This window comes from Pyxicephalus adspersus, chromosome 7 (genome assembly GCF_032062135.1).
Source record: "Pyxicephalus adspersus chromosome 7, UCB_Pads_2.0, whole genome shotgun sequence".
Lineage (NCBI taxonomy): Eukaryota > Metazoa > Chordata > Amphibia > Anura > Pyxicephalidae > Pyxicephalus > Pyxicephalus adspersus.
This window is the reverse complement of record NC_092864.1, coordinates 51310964-51336551: the sequence shown is the minus strand read 5'-3', so window position 1 is coordinate 51336551 and position 25588 is coordinate 51310964. Positions and strand designations below refer to the sequence as shown.

Below are 25588 nucleotides of genomic sequence, written 5' to 3'. Positions count from 1 at the left end.
ACCTACACTTAGTAACATACAAATGAATGACGTTTAGAGTGTAAAAATATAAAATCTATAATATGGGAATAAGAACACATCGCCCTCCCTGGGGGATTCCCTGTGTAGCGCTCATAGGAAACTTTCCTGAGTGCCCGGGCTATAGAGATGCTCAGCGCTCCCTCACCTGGTGCTACTGCGCATGCGCGCCGCTCTCCTCCAGCCCCAGTCCGCTCATTGCAAGCCGGGGACAGGGAAAGCCGGGCTGAGTAGGATCGCTATCTGCCACAGGAGCATCAACAGAACAAACTGCTGCACCGAGACAGCCCGTCCTGAGGTAAGAGAACCCTTCCTTGTCCCAGCCTGCACCCGACTTCATTACAAGTTGTTAGTACGGGGCTGCTGATCCGGTCTGTACAATCCGGGTCACCGGGGCTCTAACGGTGTGATCAGCAACTACCGATCTGCCCCCCCCCCCATGGCAGATCACATGGAGTGCAAGGAGAAAAGTAGTAGATGGGATGTGACACTTAGAATGTGGATGGCACAGCTTAGTGCATGGGCACTACATGCCTGCTAATGGGCAGAGCCTGGGATGCAGTGTGCCCAGTTCTTGTCTGTGCTGCCAAGGACCTGTGTATGGGCCATCAGGATTGTATAACTGTGCCATCAAAAAGGAAATGTATGATGTAAAGGTTTGTGGTATGTGATATAGATTTTTATCTTTAACAAGTTACAAAGTTCCAACAATATAAAATAATATTATTCTTACAGTTACAACTTTTATTAGCATGTCATAATGTCTTTTCAATACATAATAAAAAAAAAAACATAATATTCAGCACTAGAACATATTTGCATTGGTATTCTATGACTTGTAGTTCTACAACAGCTCCACCATTATAACATATAAGCATTCTTACAATTATTTCTCTTTTTGGAATGTCAGGATCAGACAATCATATTGTCATTTTATTTAGTGATTTATAAATGTGTTGGACGTTCACTTTACTAGTATAGGATACCTGCACTGGCATGCTGTAACCTGTAGTCCTACAACAGCTCCGCCATTATAAAATATAATCATTCTTACAATTGCTATTCTTATAGATGTGTCAGGATCGGCCAATCATATATTTTTTTATTACATTCCTTATAATGAACCGAGCATCCTTTCCAGCAGCATAATATACCTGCAGATGTCTGTTTACTGGACCAACCCATGATAGAAGCTAATATTAATTGGAATTCCCTGTAATATCTTCAGTTCTAATGTAAGAGGAGGGAATCGTCCATAGTTCAGAAAAAGTATTTGTGTTGGCATGCTGTGACTTCTATCTAACCCATCTTACAATTATTGCTGTCACAAGCAAGTCCAGAGCAAGCAATCACATTCCTATTATAATTCATGTCTTATAATGTACAGAGCATCTATATAAAACTTACAGATCCCTGCTTACGTGACCACTCCATAATATAAACTGATAATCCACTGGGATTCCCTGTAATATTTTATGTCTAAACGTCACAAGTTGGAATCTCCTACCGCTCAGAAAAAGTCTTAGCCTGCGTTGACATGCTGTGACTTGTAGTTCCACAACATCTTCAGCAGCGCAGTACATCCTGAGCATCATCTAAGAGACACAAATTTTGCTCCTAGGATAAACAGAAAACATGTCTGTTTTGTTCTTTGGTGACTTTAAATATTTATGCCTTCCTAAGTTAAATCATTTTGTGCACGGCTCTTCTGGTCTTTGGTGGGTAAGGTCTTGCCTGTGGATTGCATGTTAAGGAAGAGATCTATTTTCATGTCAAGCCTCATATTTATTGGATGAGGAGTTTCTCAGGTAATTTGGTATCTCTTGACCAAGGTGTGTGCAGAATCATTTAATTTTAATAGCCCTGGTATGTTGCCCTGTGCGAGCAGAGGAAGGGCTTTTCATACCCCATTGGAATGTAGTGTGTTAAGCGCACTGCTGTGCTGTGTAACCTTTCAAATATTGAGACTGATGTTACACATTTAGCAACTAAGTCCAAAATTAGATTGCTGGAGCTGTGTGTGATGTAGATTCAAAGTGAGACATTTGCCGTGTGCTCCAGGGTGGTTGGTTTTGAACTGTACAAATTCCCTGGCAATATCTACGCCTTAATTCAGTGCTATTTGAAGTTTCAGTCTCTTTAGGTGATGATGAGGAGTTTCTGTGCAAGAGGTGGTGTGAAAGCAGCAATGTATTTCTTTATGTCATCAACAGCAGGGTCGGAGAACAAGCACTTGAATCAAGGGCATTGGAAAAAAATCAAGGGGAGGTTGATAAATGGGAGTATCAGGTTGTGACGGATGCTTATAAAAAATTAGGATTTGTTTAAATTTACAGAAATGTTTGATTTATGAATATATAAAATAGTTATTACACACCAACTAGCTAAAAAATCACACGTTATAAAATTCAGTTGGACCGCCTTTAGCTTTAAATACAGCACACATTTGCTGTGGTATCATTTCAATAAGCTTCTGCAATGTCACAACATTTATTTCCATCCAGGGTTGCATTAATTTTTCACCAAGATCTTAGATTGACGATGGGAAAGTCGGGCTGCTGCGTAAATTCTTCTCCAGCACATCCCAAAGATTCTCAATGAGGTCTGGACTGTGCCCCATGCTCCCTGAACCACTCCTTTATAATTTCAGCCTGAAGAATCCTAGAATTGTCATCTTGAAATATGCCAGTGCCATAAGGGATGAAGAAATCCATTGATAGAAAAAATTGGTGATTCATGGATGCAGCTGAGAATATTTTTTGAGGACATAATGTTGCTGAACTCGATCATGAAGCTACCCCTGATTATAACACTGCCCCACAGGCTCCCAAGATCATACAAACTGCCCCACAGGCATTCCAGATCATAACACTGCCCCACAGGCACCTCAAATCATAACAATACCCCCACAGGCACCCCAAATCATAACACCACCCTCACAGGCACCCCAGATCATAACACTGCCCCCACAGGCACCCCAGATCATAACACTGCCCCCACAGGCACCCCAGATCATAACACTGCCCCCACAGGCACCCCAGATCATAACACTGCCCCACAGACACCCCAGATCATAACAATACCCCTACAGGCACCCCAAATAAAAACACTGCCCTCATAGGAACCCCAGATCATAACACTGCCCCACAGGCACCCCAGATAATAACACTGCCCCACAGGCACCCCAGATCATCACAATGCCCACACAGGCACCTGAATCATAACACTGTCCCACAGGCACCCCAGATCATACCAATGCCCCCACAGGCACCCCAAATAATAACACCATCCTCACAGGTATCCCAGATCATAACTCCACCCTAACAGGCACCCCAAATCATAACACCACCCTCACAGGCACCCTAAAACTGCCCCCACAGGCATTCCAGATCATACCACCATCTAACAGGCATCCTAGATCATAGCAATCCCCCACAGGCTTATGTTTTTGTTTTTTTTTACCCAGGCAGTGTATGTGTAAATGTGATGTGAACAAGAAGTAGCACAATTTATTAGGCATTTGTTTGTCTTCAGTAAGATTGCTTCTGCTCTTGCATATATAGGCTGTACACATTTGGCTTTCCTGTAGACCAGAGCCTAATCCACCTAAAGAGGTGTCTCGTACTGCCAATGTTCTGTTATCATAAAGTAATATAGTCTTACCATTCACATGTAATATAATAAATAGTCTAAAAATATGGGAACCACAAAAATATGCTTTGGAGGTCCCAACCTTCAAGCTTTGCAGTTTGATTTAGAAATGTGTAGCAGGAAAGTTTCTAAGCTTTTATTTTAGCAAAGATTCTCTAGAGGATCAGTTCTCCCAAAACTTATATTTCAGTTTTGAGTTAATGCTGGTGAAATAAATCACTCCCCAGTTTGTTCCATCTTTTACGGATGTTTCTCATGGAATCTGTGTACTGATTGCTGGAATTTGAACACTATAGAGAAAATAGATAATTTCCTGGTGATAAATTGCTCTGGGATGTAATAAATTGAAGAGGAAGTCATAGGTGAGTGGACTGACTCTTGAAATCCGATTGGTTGTAGTAGAGCCTTATTGGTCTTTACATGTTAAATCATATACACTATACATAGCTATAAATAAATATTTGTCTCGTTCTGCTGTAATTTAATGGTATTTTAAAGTTAATATATTTTAATATATGTCAATGAGTGCATTGTGCATATGATATTGGATTTTTGTAGTATTGTAATGCACAAAAAAAAAGAAAAACAGTCGCATGCCACAACTCTTGTACATGAAAGTGTGCCACAACATTTCTTCTCGTGTAGTACCAAAAAAGAATTTTTGTGAGTTGGATTGGTATTGGTTTTGGATTTAGTACATACACTTTATTTTAGACTATTTCACTTTAAATGGGTTTTGAGAAATATTTGTCTTAGTCGCAATGCTATGCAATTTCTTCTTTGTTTCTATAGTATTGATTATACCTGAAAAATGTTCTGCCTTACCTTGCATTTTTATAGTTTTCTATCTATAGACTAACTGGGACAGTCAGGCCTATTACTTGGTGTGATTTTTAAGATTGTTTAAAGAAGATTCAATGAGAAATCTTTATTGGAGGGATCAGAAGGGGAAGAATGCTGTAAAATGGTTTGCAGTTGCTTTATGGGACTTGTTGACTTTTATTGTGATTATCATCTTCATGTATGGCAGCAGATAACTTTCATATTGTTGTTTTTCTGTACTCCTATCAATAGCTTATACTAACAGAAGTTCTTGAAATCATTGTCTGCTCAGAAGTTTTAATCAATACACTTGATTATGATTGTTCATTATTAGTTGGACTCAGTACTCACAATGTTGTGATCTTTAGATGACATTATAATTAAGCACTACACATCATACATGTCAAGGATTTTTACAACATCCAATTGTTTGATCCAAATAAAATTTCTATAACCTCAAAATCCATGTGCAGTCCTCTACTTGGGTTGATTAGTTCTAGTTTAGAAGATTGGGACCAAGCAGTGGCCATGGTGGAAGTGAGTTGGTCTCCATGTAGCACTTTGGTTTGTTAACAATGTGGAAGTCCAACATCCTTTGAAGTTGTCCTAGCACTTTTTTGCAGGTTCATGCAGGAGATGCTTCCCAATTGGTTTTGCAAGGAAATTTTAGGAATGAAGATTTGAAAATTTTGAACAATATTGGAGAAGATCAGAGGGAAGCTTTTAAAATGAAAGTTTTTTTTAACCTTTAATACCCATTTCCCTAAAGGACTTCATTATAGATAATGTTAAAACGCATTGTTGCCCCAAATATTTAAATTTATGAGATTATCTTAGATTCTAATTGATGTAAATTGTATCTCTCACTTTTGTTGTCAGTCAGTTTATATTGAAAATAATGTTATATGTGTCCTTAACATTACATGTTCTAGATAGATGTATGCTATCCATGATTTTAGATTAGCATATAAAATTGTATCCATGCAGCCTGATATGTATTGCTTGAAAAAAGACCATGCTGGTCAGAAATGCACAGCATTACTGCATCACTGAGTTGCCGTTATTTATTGCTCCAATGAAGATATAGATTTTACACTATCAAGTTGGAGCTCTGATCTACTTGCCTTACTTTCCACCAGGATTAGGATTGAGATCTGAGCACCTACCAGCTGATCTCTGTCATTTATCATGGGTGAGGTGATTTTCCTTTGTTTAACCTTTACATTCAATATTTTTTTATTCCAATTTGCTGAAAATCAGAGTTTGTATTAAAAGCCTTACCGTGAAGACACAAATGCTTCCAATGTGTCACTTGTGCTTGAAGATACTTTATCATAACAAAACAAAAAACTGAAAGTGTTTCTTCTAATAACTTACCATTCTATTCAAAACAAAAAAACTGTTTGGTTTGGGTACACTGTAAATAAAAAGGAATAGCAGTAATAATATACGAAAAGCAGTAGTTCATTGGAACTAGATTTCATTTTAATGACAATTCTAGGAAACAAGTAAAAACAGTCATTAGCAGCAAACGCTAAAATCTCTGTAGTTCACAAAAAAGTTTTACAAAGCTCTTCTCTTGGCAGGCCTGTTTCCTGAAGCATATTCTTTAGGATGCACATGTGGTCAGTTAAACAAGCAGTTTCCTAGCACATTAATACTTAGAAAATGTGAAGGAACCACCAAGCTCTCTCTATATCATTAAACCGAACAAAGGGATTAACAAGCCTTTCTTTGGAGTCATTTAGCAGTCTGGGTGGTTGCATTGCAGTTCTTAGCTGGTGCTAAGATGCTACATGCGGCTCACCTGCTTCCATAGACCTGAATGGAAACTTCTTGAAAAATTCTTTAAAGCTGCCTGAAGTGTTCTTTAGATGTTTGCCAAAGTTCAGAAAACACCATTTTTAGCTGCCTGTAACTGTTCCTAGTGGTTGGAATTGTGTGTCCCGTAAGCAGAAACCGCAACCTTACACAGCCATTCTTGTGCACAACCCCTAATTCCTCCCTGATTTATATATCAGCAATTACATTCAACCTTCTTAGGGCACACTTTTAATACTTAAATCCTAAATTTAGCTTTTCACTTTATTCAGTTTAAGCAATGGTCAATCTTTGAAGTGGAACTCTAAATACCACTTATCTTTACTTTTTAAGAGCCCTCAATATCTCTGCAATCTCAGTTCAGTATGTCCTGTGCTATCCTGGCTTTCTTCTTCTTTCCGCCGCGGACAGGACAGTGCACGTGCCATCTTCTTCTGGCTTCTTCTTAAGGAACCCAACCTTTTTTTACATTCCAGTTAAGCTCCTGACGCATGCCCAATCTCAAGCATGCACACAAGGAGCAACCTTCAGCCTCCTGGTATACGTGACATATGTATTCCAGGAGGCTGCAGTTTTGCCATTCAGTCTTGATCTACCTAGTTTATCTGCTTTTGTAGTTTTCATATACATTTGGACCGATCCTAATCCAAAAAGAATTTGGTTTCATCTTCCACAATCAAAGATTGATGTTGGTAACATATTTAAATATAAAGTTTACTTAACAATAAATTCACATTTAGTACATAATCCACCACAGAGCATCCTGATTCTCGGATGCAATTAGGTAAAGAAAAGGTTGACATCAGATGTACATTTTCTTCGACATTCGCTTTCTCGGCTGTCAAAGCCCATGGAAGGTGCTGACACCTTCACATGTATAGTCACTTGCTATGGAAATCAATGGACTGTCAATCTCTCCTAGCCGGAAGATGTGCAGTGCTGAGGATAGAAAAATTTGGTGTTGACAAAGAAAGTCTGTATCTAGAGACAAACATATGTAAAAAGCTGGACACTGCACCTATTTGAGTACATTGCAGTATCCCGAAGGAACCAATTGTAAGTCAACGTTAAACTCACTACATTAAATTGAGATTGGATTATTAATTTAAACTTTAATCTGGCAATTGCAACATTACACATTGACTGCAATATATTTTGTCCTACCAGTATCTCTAGCCAAGTGATAATTATGATGTGTTTATTAAACCTAAAAGAAACTTGAATGTGCCTTTTTGTTCAGATAATATATAAACTGCAATCCAGTGATTCTGCAATGACATCCATACCAATAGAGTAGTTCTCACTCAGCCTCTTTGGTGTAATATATAATATGTCAGCCATCAAGTAAATGCGTTCATGGTCCCTGCTGTGAATGTGATGTTGAGTAAAGAAACTGTGTTATACTCTCAGCAAATGTGTCCCAAGCCATTGTGTGATATCCTTTTATTAGACTCCCAGTGATATCCAAAGGTTTCCCATCTGCCAAATATGCCTTCTCCGAGGCTGGATCATCATCTAATATATCCCTCCTCCAGCACAGGGAATCAGGAAAGTGTGACTCCAATCTGTAATGCAAAGATCATTCAACACAACTACAACTGAGTCAGTGTGGTTTATTTACGAAAGTAATAAAGGCTGTTCACTAAGAAAATTGAATAATTTCCATGCAAGAAAATTTGCACATAGAGAATGAGGTAATGCCTTGTGGACTACAACTATCAAAGCACATGCCCATAGCCAATCTAACCCCTTAAACTCAATGTTTAGCCAGGAACTCCAGCTTGTTTTTGGATTAAGCTGTACTTTTTTGGTAAACCATTAAATAAAGATCAAAATAGAGTTCTTCTTCATTCCTAAGAAATACCATAGAATGGGCTGTTCCCTATCATTGGAAAGAATTATGCTCGCCAAGATCACATGCTTATACAGTATATAAAATTCCATTTTACATTCTCTATAAACATCTGATTGATTACCATAAGATATTGCACTTATTCTCATTGAAAGAGCTTATCATTATGTGTGTATGTCTTCAGAAAGAAATGCTGCTTTGTAAACTTGTGTTATCAGTACTCAATATTGATGTGTGCATGAAAAACATTGACCATTGCTGGATAAAGCCCAAGCAAAATAATTGAACAATAAAGATAGCTCTGATTCCTGCATCCGTTTATCATTTCAAAGTCACAATGTTGGCAGCAGTGAAATGTGGTTTGTTTACTGTATGTGGTTTGGTCAATCATTTAAGATGTACAGTAGAACCAAAAGAGAGGTGGGTATTTATAGAAAAACGCTTACTCTTGACAAATCTTATTATATCCCATGGATGGTAAGAAATTTGGCTAATGAGATATGTTAATTTAGTATAACATTTTCTTTTCTCCACCTATCGGATGTCACAAACACAAGTGTTAATATTATGCAGGTAAAAAATTTTATTTAAAAATTATGATTTTTAATTAAATTTATGTGGCTGGTGTGTTATGAGATATTCTATGCAAATATTGTGTATGAATATATATATAGTTGTGTATAGCAAAACCTTGATGTCACCTTCAGTCATTTGGATGAGCAGTTTGTTACATAATAATTCATTTTAAAAGGAATTTGGCACCAAGTAAAGAGTGCTTTATAATGTAGCAGTTAACTAATTAGACGTGCGTGTGAGTCCTACGCAATGCTACAGTATAATACAGAATTCACAGTGGGTGCTGTTGCACCATATTGAATAATTATCTGCAGGAACCAGGCACAGTGTTGAGATTTCTGACTTCATGCACTTTCCATACGGATTTCTGGAAATGTGTTGGAGGATTAAAGTAACCCTCTACTCTCTACAGGTTTGCTTATCAAAGGAGCAGCTTTTCTAGCAGACTGCATGGGGTGCCAGTTAGTACCTTTACTGCAGGTCTCTACCATCCTGCCATGCCACGAAAGCCCACTAAAACGTCAATTCATATATTAAATGTTTAAAGATTGGAATATACAAAGCGCTACCAACAACTTGCCTATACATGTGTCCTATGGGATATTCTTTTCTACAGTCTTATGGGATCTTTTCTAGTGAAGTAAAATTGTGTAAATGGTGGCCCCCATCTTCCAACTTTTCTTGGTTTTCGTGTACCAACCTACAGCAAACTCTTTGACAATTAGTGTCCAAGAGTGTTACTTGCCTGTGCGTACTTTCCCTTTGAATACTAACTTAGGCTAATACTAACTTACAACTTAGGCTGCAGCACTGAAATGAGGAAAAGATTGGAGACTAGGGACATCAGCCGGGTGAGTATTTGAGTTCATCAGTTGTAGGGACTTTGTGCTAGGTTTTATGTATTCATTTTTGCCTTACAGGGTCAATTTACAGGATGAGGACATTTTCCTTGGCATCGCTAAATGATCTTTAGTGCAATATTGTAAGCCACCAGTAGATGGCTCTGTATTCTTAGGTTAAGTGTGTAACAAACGCTTGCATCAGATGGCAATAATTTGTTAAACACTTTACAGCGTCATCTAGTTGTATGACCTAGGAATAAACCAAGATTTTTTTGGTATTTTAAGGATAACAAATCTTGTTTTATGCTTGAGTATATATAGTATATAGGCTATGACCAAAGACTACTTAGCCTCTTAACAGTTAGGGCCCAATTTTGTCTTAAACTGTCCCTGCCTAGGCCTTTACGATTGGCATATTTAGACTGGGATAGTTTTTTTTTTTTACTTATATGTAGTCTCTAATTATGGGGATGAGAAATTGATTCCCTGAAGAACTGATATTGACCTTGATCTCTTCTATTCCACAAAGTTGACAATCAGGGAGAGAATAGCATTTTCATCGGAAAATTACATTTTTTTTAATGATATTCATAGACAGCATAACTTAAAAAGCACAAGCCTAGGAGTCAGAAAAATGTGGTTACTGTGGTTGTAGTGTATTCTGCTCTTATTGAAGAGGTATGTTTTTATATTTATCCTAATGTTGGTCACAGATGCTGATTTGAACAGTTGGAAGGTGATCATTTGTACAATGGTACCATCTGGATCGAGCTATGAATTATGTGTATGTGACCCACTTCTGGAATAAGGACAGGATTGGCATAACTTTGAAAACTATGTCAGGACACCCATATGATATAGGGTTCACTCTGGTCATAGGATTCATTGTGAGTGGAGTTTTTTTGCCATAGCAGGTTAGTATTATAAGACTGTAGGAAGCCAAACTCTAGATGTTCCTTTGATGTATTCTAAAATTATTATATAAATTTCTGAATAATATGTTTCTGACAAATATTTTTATCAAGTTTTAGTAAATAAACCTCTACAAAGCAAAATGGAGCAGATATTATGTTGTTATTGTTCTGTAGATGCATTACATGGTTGAACAAACAGACCAAGTCTAAGCCTGCAAGGGTTTTTAATAATTTGCTTAGGAAACAGGAACCCAAGAAACTGACCAATCATCTATTATATGTATCCACACCAAACAGTAAATTGTGTTAGGGGCAAAGCTGCTGACCCATTGTCAGAAAAAAACACATAAATGCATAATAACAGTTGACTCATACAGCCATTTAACTACCTAATAAATAACAGAGAGCTTTATGAGCATACAAAACTGCATCCACAGGCAGGTGGTCTTGGAATAATGTAATAAGTGATTGTGAAGTCTATGAGCCACCATTTGAGAATTACTTTTTCATTATGAGTAGGGCCCCAATTTTCTCAACTATATCTGACAGATTCTAAGACGAGTTTAAAGGAAAAGTTGTGGTCACTTCCTCTGCTTGGTGAGTGGTATGGGAGGAAAGATCTTTTAACCACCAATAATTTTTCCTACTATTGGGCAGATAGTACATTACTCTTACAAAGCTGAGAATATTTTTTTTTTCAGAAAAAGTGATAGTTATTTTCAGCTAAGTCCAATGAAAGGTAAAATTTACAATCTCATGTCATATGTCACAGTGATAAAAATCATTGTTTATGTATTAAAGCTTTTCAAATTTAGCCTGGTGCAATGGAGTGAATCTTCCCAGTGTATTAAGTGTGTTTTAAATGACAGTGATAAATCAACAATTAATAAAATACACATTCACAGGAATAACATTTGACACATTCCTCCTGTATCTTATTCAAAAGCATTACGATATGCTTTATAATATATGCACTGCATCTGCTTCATACTAACAAATATGGGTTCTGTAAACAATAAAAGAGTACAAGAGCCCCCAAATAAAGTATAGAATTCCATGGCTTAGATGAAAGCCCAGCTTGTAAACTGTCAAAGTCACATGACACTTTGCAACTATTATATATATATTGCAACTTTGCAAATATTACCCAATCATTAGCAAGATAATTCAAGAAAAAAAGGAAACCCTGGATTTTTGCTTGCACATAATTGGATGGTTGAAGTTAGCAGAGCCTTGATCACTAAGTGAACAGCCAAAAATATGTCCAGAGATTCATTTCTAAAAAGTATTGGATTGGATTGATTTATGACCGATGTTTAGATTTGTGATCACTTTAAAGCAGTGGTCCCCAACCTTTTGCATGTCCACTAAATGTATGGAATTCGGACCGCGCATGTGCAGGGGGCCATGTGTCACTCAAAGAAGAAGAAACTGCCCCCCAGAGTGACGTCATGATGCCAGAACCCACCAACGCTCGCATCACAGGTCTGAGCCTGCAATGGGAGAGTGGGCAGGTTGTGTCCAGAGACATAACCCACCCACCGACCTGGGCCTGCGATGTCTCCAGGAGACATGGTCCGCGGCTCTGGCTGGTTCTTCCCCTGACCTCGCTGGTTGGTGCACCGGCCAGAGCCGTGGCCCACCTGTCAGACAGACTGGGGGTTGAGGACCCCTGCTTTAAAGAATAAGTGAAGTTTTTGGATAAAAAATAAATTGTCCTGTTGTTCCTCATATTTAGCTGCTTCAGTATCTCCCCCCCAAAAAAACAAAAATCATGAGCTCAGTGATGTATCTGGCAGTGTGCAAGTAGAAACATCCCTCATAGCTTACAGTATTTCTCCATCAGACATAGCTTCTAATCTAATATATAGATTATTTGCTACACATTATTCTTAGGATAATTTCAGACATGCTCAACTATACTTCCTATTGCTCCTATTTATTCGTATGGGAGTGGGTGGAAACTATTTATATTCACACGTTCACATGCAGTTGCATTTACATCGTGTTGGTTTGTAGTATAATTTCTGGGCACACACATGTAACTTCTGGCCTCCCTTGACCAGCCAGCTCTTTCCGTTGACTTAAATAGGAACACGTTCCAACTGTAGTGAGCTGCACGTGAACGTGGTTGTATTGCAGTTCTTGCTAGAGGATTGGAGATGGCCCACAATCCCTCGTGGTTCAGTAAATTGCACCTCAACCACAACTGCACTCAGCCACATGACAGGCATTTTAACCCCCGTGCAGTTGATTCTAAAACACTCTAAAAGAGGCTTACCAGAACTGAAACTTATAGACTGCCATAGCTACTCATTGCTCTCATTTGAAAACTCCCACTTGCCCAGCTGTCATTTTGAATCCAAGTCGCCAACCTACAATAGGAATGCAGGTTTAAAAATCTACTTACTTGTCCTTGGTCAGTGATTAAGAAAGTATTGAAATCAATACTCTCTAAACAAATGCTGCTAATGTGGGAGAGAGAGGTACAATGGTTTAAATGAAATAAAATAATTGAGGAAAACAAATCACTATTTTAGATTAAGGTCACCAATAAAACCCCCTATATTTTTCTTAGGAATGGTTTACAGCTACTCCTCACTTACTCATTTTTCTGCTTAATGACACCTTGTACTTATGACCAGATCTACGACGGGTATGATGTACAAGAACCTTATAGTATACAGCAGTGAGGCATTCCCCCTTCAATCTTCACAGCTCTTTCCTCTCTTCTAAGTAGCGATCCTCCTAAATCTCGGTCTGCAGGCTGTCGGTGAATCTTTCCCTAATACGGGCTGCATGGGCACATCACTGCCAACCTGCTCCTTACTATGCTCTTCAACTAATGACCAATTGGCCTAACAACCAGGTCGTTGGAACCGAACCTGGTTGTTAAGTGAGGAACATTTGTTTTTTATGGTAAATTCACCTCTGCTAGCTACCCAGGACCCCAGAGCAGTAGGTGGCCTATCACCAGGTTAAACTCTGTTGCATGTTCTAATTCTGTATTCTGGACAAGCAGCTAAAGACCATGGCTGGAGACTTTGGGGCATCCACTGGCTAATTAGAATGGACATTTTTCTTGCATTTAGAGCCTGAACTTATGGGGCCATTGACATCTTGCCAACCGCCAATCAACCACTTTACCCCATGCAGTGTCATTTGAAATGTTCACATAGGTGGTTTCAAAAACAATTTTAATGTTATTTCAGTGTTCTTTTTTTTAATTCTCCTTTGCTCTAACTTGCTGCATTCCATTGTATGTTTTGCATCTAAAAATGTATGTGTGGGCTTATGTATAATTATCAGTGTGGCAGAGAAGGATATTGCTTTGATAAGTGGAAATAAACATTTTCCTAACCCTTGCACGTGTGCACAGTTCAACAATGCACCCAGTGCTGGTAGCTGAACAGTTAAAGCAATTATTTTTATTGCATTTGAACCATTGTACCTCTCTCTCCCACATGGGCAGCATGTGTCAGAAATGACTTAACAGCGGGCTCTCGCTGCATGACATGATATTCCGCACTCTTTTGTTGCTTGCGGTCCCATAGTAACGTGGCACAGAAAAGCCACAAATAGCAGCATTGAACACCTTTAACTCACAGTGGTATTATTTTTAGAGGGAAAAAAAAGCTGCCTTGTACGAACAAAGACTGATATAAACCCTCCACCAGGAAATCATTGCTATTTAGCTTGGAATAGCTAGATAAGAGCGTTGTGATAGCTGGTCTCTGTCTTGTCTGCTGGCAGTGTATGATCATATGAGTGTGTAGCAGATGGGCTCTTTATGAACGCTGAGAGGATTAAGCTGATCCATACATATTACACAATAGTTTCACTCATATTGATTTTTTTTTTTGCTTTACCATCAATAAGTCATTGTTTTGAACAATCAGCTTACATCTTTCTGGAGCGTGGCTGCCAAATTGCTTTGGTTTATTATATAGAAATTATTTTTTTATTAAAAAAGAATCAGATTTGTAAGATATAAAATGTAGACATCAAGCATCTATAGCACTTCATTGGTGTTGTGTTGAAGAGCTGACTTACAAACCACTTCAGTGCCAACATGCCTAACCCTCTTCCTTACCAGATAATGTTTTACAGTTCTGTAACTTTAAATACCTTTTTAGGTCGATCCAAATTCATCAGTGCTTTTTCAAGGCAAATTGTACCTTTTACTTATGACACAGCTTGGTTCTTTGTGTTTTTACGAGATGTAGGTTTCAAAAGTATGTGTATAACAATATGTTACACACTAGGGCTAATTATTATTATCATTACACAGTATTTATATAGCACCAACATATTACGCTGCACTGTACAAAGCCCATAGTCATGTCACTAGCTGTCCCTCAAAGGAGCTCACAGTCTAATATCCCTACCATAGTCATATGGCTTTAACACAGGCCAAGGTCAATTTTTTTGGGGGGAAGCCAATTAACCTAACTGCATATTTTTGGAATGTGGGCGGAAACCAGAGTACCCGGAGGAATCCCACACAAACACGGGGAGAACCTGCAAACTCCATGCAGATAGTGTCCTGGCCGAGATTCGAACCTGGGACCTAGCGCTGCAAAGAATGAAAAAGATTAAGCTTACACACATTTCAGATAATAGTCGCTTGGGCAAAAATCTGTCTAAAGTCTAATAGTTCCCAGAGGATTGATGAACGACCAGTCTGGAATGAATGCTGATCTCTTCTATGGAAGAGATCACAACAGGGTGCTATGCACTCGTCCTCTCGTCCTCCCTGCCCTGTCTCCATTGAACAGAATCGTGCTGTGTGTACATTGTTTTTTCATTCATCTGTTACTAGAAATGATCACGAATCCTCTGATGTTCATCAGACATATGTATGAAGCTTAGGTTTGTTTTCTTCTCCAACTGCGCTGCTTCTACAGAGAAGGCTGGGGACTTGGCTATGCTTCCAGGCAGGGTTTGAAAAGCTGCCTGCCTAAAGTTCAGATTAAAAGTCCATCTCCCATCTTTTTGTGTTTAACAAAAGTAAGTAAGATTCAAAATCTTAGTTGGGTTTTTATTGATATCACAGTTCAGGAGTTCCCCCTCTCTTCCTGCCACTTATCAATGATAATAGAAGGAAGAAAGACATTTTTGTAAAATACCAATCAGCAATAAAAAATAATTTTTCAGTAGTATATTGGAACTTCCATTAGGATGATGATGCACCCCCTGGGGGTCCATGATGGCCTGAGCTTTTAGGAAATTAGTTAAATGGCTTACTGTCATTCAATTCAAGGAGCAGAATGTTTTTTTTTTTTGGAGAGGGAGCAGTGTATTATAATAAAGAAACAATATAAATAAAAAAATCTGGAGTTTATGTTACTGACCAGGATTCATGGTATTCTAGCCTGATATTCATCCATAGCTAAATTTTTGCTATTCAGTAGAAACTTTGTCGAATATTTTGCAAAATAAAAAAAAAGTACAGTATCTTTTGCAACTCAAGCATGAAGCTTTATGCCAGATATGTCAGTGGGCTTTGTAAATATATAATGCATGGCTGATGTGCAACTTGGACGTTTCCACATGCATTGTGAACAAGTTACAAAAGCTCAGCAGACACAGCTAAGAAGCTCAGAATAATAAACAGAACTCACAATGCATCCAATATTTCTGTTCTTAAACTGCCGTTGAACCTAACTAAAAAAAATTGAAAAATGTATGAAAGTTCCAAGTACTTTATGGCGGAGCAACTTGTATTTTAGCTTGAATGCTCCGTCACATTTATCGTAGAGCTTGTTTCTTTCAAGCTACATTATTAATGCTTACTGCTAGACTAGGGAATGCACTTTCCTATGTAATGTATTCAGACCCTTTAAATAGTCTTTGCTATCATGTAGTTTATGAGAAACAGTTGTGATTTACAGGATAAATAAAAGATCAGAACACTTGAATCTGTTATGCTTAACATCCTGCAAGAGTAGTGTTTTAGCCTTGAGATAACACCATGAGCAAGAATGTATATCATCAACACATCATCTGCTCCTTCATTGTTCTTTATAAGTCACAAGGTGAACTTTTGGAACTCTACATTAGCTCCTTCATCAGACAACAGCCAAGGAGCAGATGATAAGTCTGTATCGTTGTCATTTATAACTTTAATTGCCATCAAGCCAACCATGGCATGGCATCCAGAGATCAAAAAAAATGCTACCTTTTTGCGCAAAATGCCACAATTTATACTTTTCCTACAGCTAATATGAGAAAGTATATTCGCAGTTGTACAAAATAATAGATATACTGGACCTGGAGGAACAGTTTTTGCCCTTTTCAATTGGTTAGTTTACCTAATACAAATATTTCAGTTTCTTGTTAATAAGTTAAAAACCTTTTACATTTTTTCCTTGACCTTGACCTGACCTTTAACGTCTTTGGTAGTGAGATCTCTTGAGTTGGCAGGTTTGTGCACCTAGCTTTTAATGAGGGAAAGTCATTCTGTTCTTGTTGGTGTTTCACATCAAATTTAGGCCTACCACTTAAAGAATATGTGCATTAGTGATAGTAGGGAATTTTTCCCGGAAGGGAACCTTTGCCCAGTTCGTGCACACTAAAGCATTAAAATATTCTTAAGAAGCAGCAAAACACGTTAAAATCAGCCCTTATTCATCTCTCTATCTATAAGCATTGTGGAGAAATTACAACATGAGTACCACGCTATAATTAGAAAATGGTATAATTATTAAAAGCGCAAGAAATATGGTTCTTCATTCAGGAAACTACAGAAGTAAGAATTTCTTTGTAATAGTAGGATTGATGAAACTAGTAGAAGAAAAGTTAGAAACTTTAAGGAGGAGATTTGGCACCAGAGCCTCTGAAGATGAAAGATTCCTTAATGTTCATTTCCTGAAAATGTTCCTCTTTCCAAAATTGTCACAGTAAAATCATGAATGGAGGTACAGTCCTGGTTAGTTTTTCAAACTAGAAAAAGGAATTCCAAGAGATACAAAATCAGTTAACTGTTTGGTGAGACCTCAGAGCTGTTATTGAGACTGCTTGATTTGTTGTCTCAGAAGTTTGTTATTGCATAGGCAAATATTTGTACGAGTTTTTTCGGCAGCTGGAGTTGATAATTGGAGGTCATGTCATACAAAAAACTTTGTAGATGGTTACTTCTTTTTTTGTGGCTGGTTACAATGTTTCTATTGCAAATGGCTACTAAATTTCTGGTCAGAAATTATTTAATAAATTGAAATTGCTTCCTGATAGAGTCAACTGATCATTTGTTTCTCTCCTCAGTGTTTAACTGTGTCCATACATTTGATTTCCCTGTTTCTATGAAGATAAATGTGTCAAGTTTAGACTCTCACAAATCAAATATAGATTAATATTTTTTATTTAACATTTATTAAATATAACATCGGATCTAGTTACTGGCAATAAAATATTTCTGTCTTTTTGTTACTAGAATTGTTTTTTTATCATTATTTCATTTATTTCAGTAAATCATTCAGCTGAACAGTTCTTAAAGTGTATCTAAACCCATCCTGGAATACTTCTATTTTGCTGAAGCATTCATGTACAATTTTTGTTTGTTTTGTTTACTTTTAAAAGTACAATTTTCACTTTTTTATACATTCCATTGTTTCAGATCCCATCCAGCCTTTTTTCTTATTTCATAAATACAAATATTTCCTATAGTAGCATCTGCATGTCATTGTCAAGGGTCTTCCTGATGGCAGAGTATGCTTGGGCGTCAAGGGTCTCGTCCTCAAATCATCCACCAGAGGTGAAGGTGACAGCACGGGTGACTACACAGGAGAAAAGTTGGTAAATCACAGGAATACTTGAACAAGGATCCTTGTGGCAGGTTTACCTGGTACCACTCTAATGAAAGCTGTGGGTTTAATAGGAGTGACACCACTCCTAATGCCATGGAGGTTGGCTCTCCAACAGAGTTTGAAATTGAAGAATATATTCAGAATAGGAAGTAAAGGACTGCTTACTGTATATTTTAACATAAGGGGGAAGGTCACAGACATACAAAGGATAAGACCCTGGAAAACAATGCTTGCAACTTAAGGCTGTTGCTGATCATGGCTGACCATCTAACCTTGGGTAACACTGTCAAATCCATGAAGATGGAATTTTGCAAAGACTTCAGAGATTATTTCACCCCAACTGACCTTCTATCATTTCTTGACCACCTAATAATCCCCATGCATTGTACTGATCCCTTGAATACTCCTGTCTTTGGGAAGTATTGGCATGTAGTTGTGGACACAGCCATCCAACATTTTTTTTTAGCAGTACTGGAGTGCAGAAGGGGAAATAAGTGAGTAAACACAGCCTTCTATTTCAGGGAAGCTCCTGTTTAAATACTGTTTAAATAGCCCTGACAGGTCCCTGTTGTCAACGTCGCTTGTTCCTGGTGATAGATATTCATAACCATGACAGACTGTATTACTGCTGCATGTTTTAGGGCTCTGCTTTTAGAGTTTTGCAAATGCTTATGCTTCTGTTAATACTTATTTCCTATACTACTTCCCACTATTACATATCTCCCCTCCTATTCTGTGCTAATTCCCCCACCTTCTAGATTGTAAGCACTTCGGGGCAGGGTCCTCTCCTCCTCCTGTGTCACTGTCTTTATTCATCTGTCATTTGCAACCCCTATTTAATGTACAGTGCTGCATATTATGTTGGCGCTATATAAATCCTGTTTAAAAATATTAATAATATATGGGGTTGATATATAAATTTGGTCTGCCTTCCTTGCTGTAACTTCCATTTTTATGTCTGTACAGTACATGTGAAGGTGAGATTGCCATATTGTATGTTCCATCTCAACATCATTTTTAAATGTCATTTCAAAGCAAATCTTATAATTAATGTATATCGGCCAGGCAGTATAGTGAGTGATAGAGTATGTATTCTGTGTTAACATCTAATTAATTGATAGAAAATCTCTTTAGGGCAACACTGCACAAGTATAATGGATTCAAGGAGCTCTGCTTATAGGAAATATTGCACTTGACATCATTTAGTTTGCAGACTGACCTCTTCTGCTGTTGTGATTGCGTGTTATTATTACTGAGAAGATTGGATTGAAAATTATGTAAAAAAAATCAATTGCTCGTGGGACTTCCTTTATTACTAAAATAAAAATTGCTTTTTTTTAAGATTTTCTGCTTTTTCTTCATCACGGAATAATATTTTAATCATGGCACATTTGCAGTGAGGAAAAACTCCACTGTAACCAATTTTGCATGGATTTCAGAGTATTGTCAGATATTAGCAGACCTTGTACTGGTAGATGGAAAACCTGCACAATAATCAGCTTCTGTTAGGAATTGTAGGCAGTCGCGGGGAATCGTTTCATCTAAATGTGCCAGTGATATGGCAGTTGACAAATAGTGGCTTTAGGAATAATGGTCTTGTGCTTGTGACTTAAGTAACTTAAGTAGATCCTTACCAAAATAAATTATTAAGTGGGTTAAGGGCTCTGAACTCCTGCTGTTAGTTTGTAAAATAGGGGCTGTGTTCTGGGCTCTGTCTGTACCATAAATATGGGGCAAGCTGCTGTGATAATGTAAGGACCACATAAGGTACAAGCATTGGACTTATTGGACTCCTATTACCTAATGTTACCTTGCTTGACATCTAGAAAGTTGTAATTCTGGTAGACTTAGACAACCTTATACACCACAAACAAGCACTCCCTCTACACTAGTGACCTTAGATATAAAATCCAGCCTTGCTTACCACCATTATTTCTTAAAAAGTAAAAAATAAATAATATTGCAGAATTAAATACATTTACTGATTCTACATATTTCTACAATGTGTAGGAAATGTTCCACCACTGCCTATTAAGGGAAAAATAGTTAACATTAATTTCATATACAGCAGAATTATTTCAATGTATGGATTGCACACCAACAGCTAATCTAATTAATGCCAAAAATATACAACAGCAACATAGATCTGGAGATATGTTATTGTATTATATGTCTCAGAGCTCAGCTCAAGCTACGTCATAATGTAACATTTTTCAGACATATATGACAGGTACACGGTAATGATACATGTTGTATTGTACGTATATCCTAACTAATTTAAAGCCTGAATGTGACATATCCTTGTGAAGATATACAGTGCAGGGATTTCATTTTTATCCTGACGTAATTTGTCACTTTATCATGCATGGGGCAGGACAAATCCCAAGATAGAATTGTGAAGTCAGTGTATTAAAAACGAAAGCCAGTAGCTACATTTTTAAAGCTTTTCTGTGTCTTCACATATTCTTTAAGTTCATAAATATACTTGCTGGCTCTTCAAATCAATACTGCAATTTTTTATTTGCTTGCAAATCTGCTTTTAAAATTATTTCAAATTATTGCACAGACGCAATTTAGAGGTGCGATAAAAAAAATTGAAGTCCTCTTTGGTATTCGTACTTGTCATGTTGATTATACCTTGCTGAACAGATTGTTCAGAAGTTATGGAGTTTCATTTAGAATGACTCAGTTATGCATATCGTTTTCAGACTTGTTCGAAGCAGTTCAATGTAATTAATAGGTCTTTTAAAGTAAGATAAAATATGTCTTCAAGTGATCAAGCTCTAGATAGCAGTTGGATTGCAATTATTTCCAGAAAATGAATTATTATCTTTGTGCTATAGTTATATAATAATACATAAAATTATATTCTTCATAAAGCAAAATAAATACTTCCTTTATAAGGATCCTCTAAAGTGTAACTAAACTGAAAACAAAAAAATGACACTTACCTTTAATCCTACAGGTCCCTCGCAATCCGGTCCCGCGTTGTCCTGGGATTCCTCTTCATCTCGGCGCTAAGCAAGCACCAGGCGCCACCATTTTCATTATTCACTTCCTTCTTCTTCCTCGGTCTGCTTGGCACGTAACCCCATCTTGTACTGCGCATGTGCGAGATTGGGTGACATAGCCTGCTGTAAAGGGGATAAAAGAGCGACAATCTCACTGTGTTTGTGTGAGATTGGTATCTCTTTACCTTAATAGAAAAAATGCATCTTCTTCATGTCCGACATCTCGGGCATGCGCAGAAGGTATCCCGGGAGGAAAAATAAAATACATTTTACCTTTACATATATTTAAGGGTTACCATATATAAGGGTGTCTACCCTTTTATGTAAAGTGTAAAAGTTGAGCTTAGGTACTCTTTAATAAAAACGTAAAATGAAAAGTTTGCCAATGCCCACCAGGACAGAGATTCCCAAATTACAACATTTCCAAGGATTCCTGACTCCATCTGAATGGTAAATTGTCTCCTAACAGTGTTTCTCAACCAGTCTTTGGAAGGGTGACATTCGTCCCACTGGCCAGCAATGTAAGAAGCATTCTTTCTACAGACCATAAACAATAACGTACTGTGAGTTGTGGAATTATTAATTTTAGCAGAGGTTCCCTGAAGACCTGAAAGTTTTTTTCAAGGGTTCCCCCTTTTTAAAAAGGAAGGGAAACAGTGCTATGTAGACTACATCCCCCTTTATATGAGACCCTCTGACTTCTCAATCTAAAAATATCTCTGCCATGTTGGTCCAGTGGCTTTATTACCTTGGATCTGGGGGATCATTGGTGACATTGGGGTTCAGTACTGCTCTCTGACACCCCCATTCATTCATTCTCTATGGGGATCTTCACTGCTGCATGTATAGGACAAGAAGTTAGCTGAAATATCTGTAAAAAGACTGACACAGCAAAAACAAAAACATTTCTGGGGTTTTATCCTTCCCTAATCTAAAACTAACCATAACAATGCTTTGGCTACACATTCACCTAAAGTTTAAGGACTTATAAAACAAGATTCCCTTGTAGGAATCTTCTAGGCCCATGTGTTTTAATGACAGTAATTGATTCCCACCAGGGAATGTTTAAGGAAATGTCAGATTCCCTGTTTATAAAAGAAGCCCTTAAAGTTTATGTGGTACAGGTATAAATTAGTAGAGAAGAGAAGAGGGAGTGGTAATGTTTTTTACAGTTTATGACAAGCCTCCTGTAATGATGATTTAAAAGAGAAAAAGGATAAGGAAAGAAAAGCTTTTTTGGCATCATCACATATAGTTTACTTGTAAATCTTAACAGAGATTGCAAACGTAATGATTGTGCGATATCACATTTGTTCCAAAATATATAATATGTCTCCTTCCCAACGCGTTTCGCCTTATTAGCTTCCTTTAGGGGAGGGCAGAGACTTGGATAACAAATTATCTAGAGTGACAACATAAAATAAAAATAAAATAATTAAAAAAGAAAATGAATATATCATCAAGGAAAGGTCAGCAAATTATACAAACATAATAAAGGTGCAAATCTATTATCGCATATTCATTTAGTTTGTAATCTCTGTTATAATTTACAAGTAAACTATATGTGATTATGCCAAAAATAGCCTCTCTTTCCTTATCCTTTTTCTCTTTATGTAGTACGGATATTTTTGAGGATAGTTAAGTATTAAGTAGCCATGCACTGGAGGTAGAGGAATACTTTAGAGGATATGAAAAGTGGATGCAATGTATTATGTATTATGTAAAATATAAAAACCTCATTTTTAAAGCTTTTAAAAATAATCAGAGATATACCAGATATCCTGCTGGTAGATAATATAGTGTTAAACGTCTGCCTTGCTGCTGCTGAACAGTGATCACTGATATGTCTTATGTAGTACTTCTTGGCAAAGTCTTCCTGCATCCACAAACACCAGCAGCTCAGGTTATCTAATGCATATTTAACTCAGCAATTAATACCTTCCTTATAGGAGATGATGTCAGCTTTAACTTGTACACAAGGAAAATCACAGCTCAGCTATGAATTTCTGACATATTTGCTAACTACGCTTGTGAACTTAAATGTCAATGGGACCAAATTACTCTTTACCCAAAAAAAAAAAAAAAAAAGCTTTTTCGAGAAGCTGACTGTAAGCAAATTGCAATGACTATTATAGGTAAAAATGTGTATGATTCAGCAAGGCTGCATTATGTAAACCATTTCCCATTTTATTGATAGCTATTAGTTTGACGTATACTAAGTTGTATCTCTTCTTAGAGTGTACTTTTCTTCCATCTGTCCCATTTCCGCTGTAAGCAAATTATGCACAGATCAATTATGAAAGCACATTTTACCCATACATTATTTAAAATGAATGCTGCAATATAAAGTTGTAAAATAGGACCATTCACAAAGATGTGATGTAAACATCTTTAACATTGATAAAATGTGAAGCCTGAAGGTTAGAGGTCAGTGGTTCTCTGTGGTTGTAAATGTACAAAGATACAGGGAATGAGTTACATGATAAATAGCTACAACAAGCGCTACAAAGACAGACATTGATATTGTCTGAATGATGAATGATATTATTTTGTTTTTGAAAAATGTATTTTTTTTTGTGGTGCAGAAAAATAAAAAAAGAAACCATAGTAATACAACAGACATGAGAAAGCATTCTTTACAATAAAGTAACCATCAAAGTAATCCAATCATTACCAAAAAGTCCTGATTAACCCATACTCAGAGAAGTTATGGGACAAAAATAGAAAACAACCAGTGATTATCCCCTGTTCAATATAACAAATATTCGATATACCAAAAATAGGACTGATGGCGGCACTGGGAGAGAAGGCCAAACACAAAATGTGAGAAAGGGAGTACTTCACATGGATTATAAAGATATAGGGGGTCTCCTCCCAACACATTATACAGGTACCATGTGTGGTATGTTCAGAGCATTTCTAAAGTTGTCTCGTGGTGGGGTTAAGTATATTTATTATTTTTAATTGATTCTATTAAAACATTTAATGCATTGAATGGCTGTTAATCACCCTCTACTCTTTACCTCTCCCCTCGCCCACACTTGATCAGTAAAAGAATAGGTATTCCCAGGTATTGTCTAATCAATATTTTAATCAAACATTGATCCTGTGTGCCCATTCACAGTGGGTGATCAATGCCTGCACAGCTTTGTATGTCACTGAGCAGCACAAAGCTAGCAAAGGCAGTGCTATAAACCATTTTTTATATTGATTGGTGCACAGTAGTAATGCACGTAACAGTTATTATCAGGTAACTAATAATTGTTTTTACCTGATTGAACAGGTCATAGCTAGTTTAAATCTTCAGTAAACACCATATAGCAAGTCAAAAAATTAAGTTTCAAAAGTAACTTTACTCACATAATCTCCACCAATGCAAATTCCTCAAACTGCCTTGCCGCCCTGCTTTTTCAGGGTTTGGGTGCTTCAGGTATCTTGATGGGCTGGATCAGGACAAGTATAAATTGGAGCACATGCAATAGTCATAATCTGGATTTGTGCATGCTCATACTTTGTAGGGAGGATTGAATGAGCAGGTGAGAGCTTTTTGTTGTAAGACAGTGTGTCTCTTCTGGTGTAAAAAAGAAAACCCATTCTCAAAATTTTATTTAGATTTAAGTTTATTTTACCTTTTTTTTTCACTGCAAAGAATAATAGGGTATGAGTGCAGTAAGCAAAACAATTCAAACCACATTCATTGATTCATACCCCCTCACTGGTAAATTGGAGCCCATTTTTCCCCCACTCCAATGTTCCATTTTATCTCCTCTTCTGTATTAAGGAGATTAATCCAAGATCCCTGTTACAGTCGAAAAGTCATTGTACGGTGCATAAGTGTACAGCCATAAGTGGTAGGACATAAAGACGATGCCTTAACTACTGATTGATGAAAAAGTCAAACTTTCATTAACATTATATTTCTAATCAGCTTACATTGTACATTTTCATTGCACAAGGAGTAGGCTTGTAACAGCTGACAGTGTGGATTATGTTTGGCGAAGTGTTTATATGTTTGGGGAAGTTCACTTTAAATGTACATTATAGCCAAAAATTAAACATTGTATTATGCAAACTTGTGATGTATACAGCAACACAGCCTTTAGGCAGCTTAGGCTTTGGTGTAGCAGCTAAATACTTTTGGACCCTGATGCATTATTTCGACTTGGGCACAACTTCTGTGCCACCTCAGTTGGTCTTTTAGCAACAGATCTGTGGGCATGAGTGTTAATTTTTGACTTCAGAAATCCTTCTTTACATAGAGCTCTCCACTTCACAT

The 25588-nt window shown here is 37.3% G+C and overlaps 1 protein-coding gene across 1 annotated transcript in view; it reads left to right on the top strand.

Annotated features, from left to right (window-relative positions):
* Positions 1-226: 226 nt before the first annotated feature.
* ZNF385B (zinc finger protein 385B) overlaps positions 227-25588 on the top strand; it is a gene marked incomplete in the record, with an annotated part of 278010 nt that continues 252648 nt past the window's right edge. Inside the window, 1 exon segment of the mRNA XM_072418408.1 lies at positions 227-316.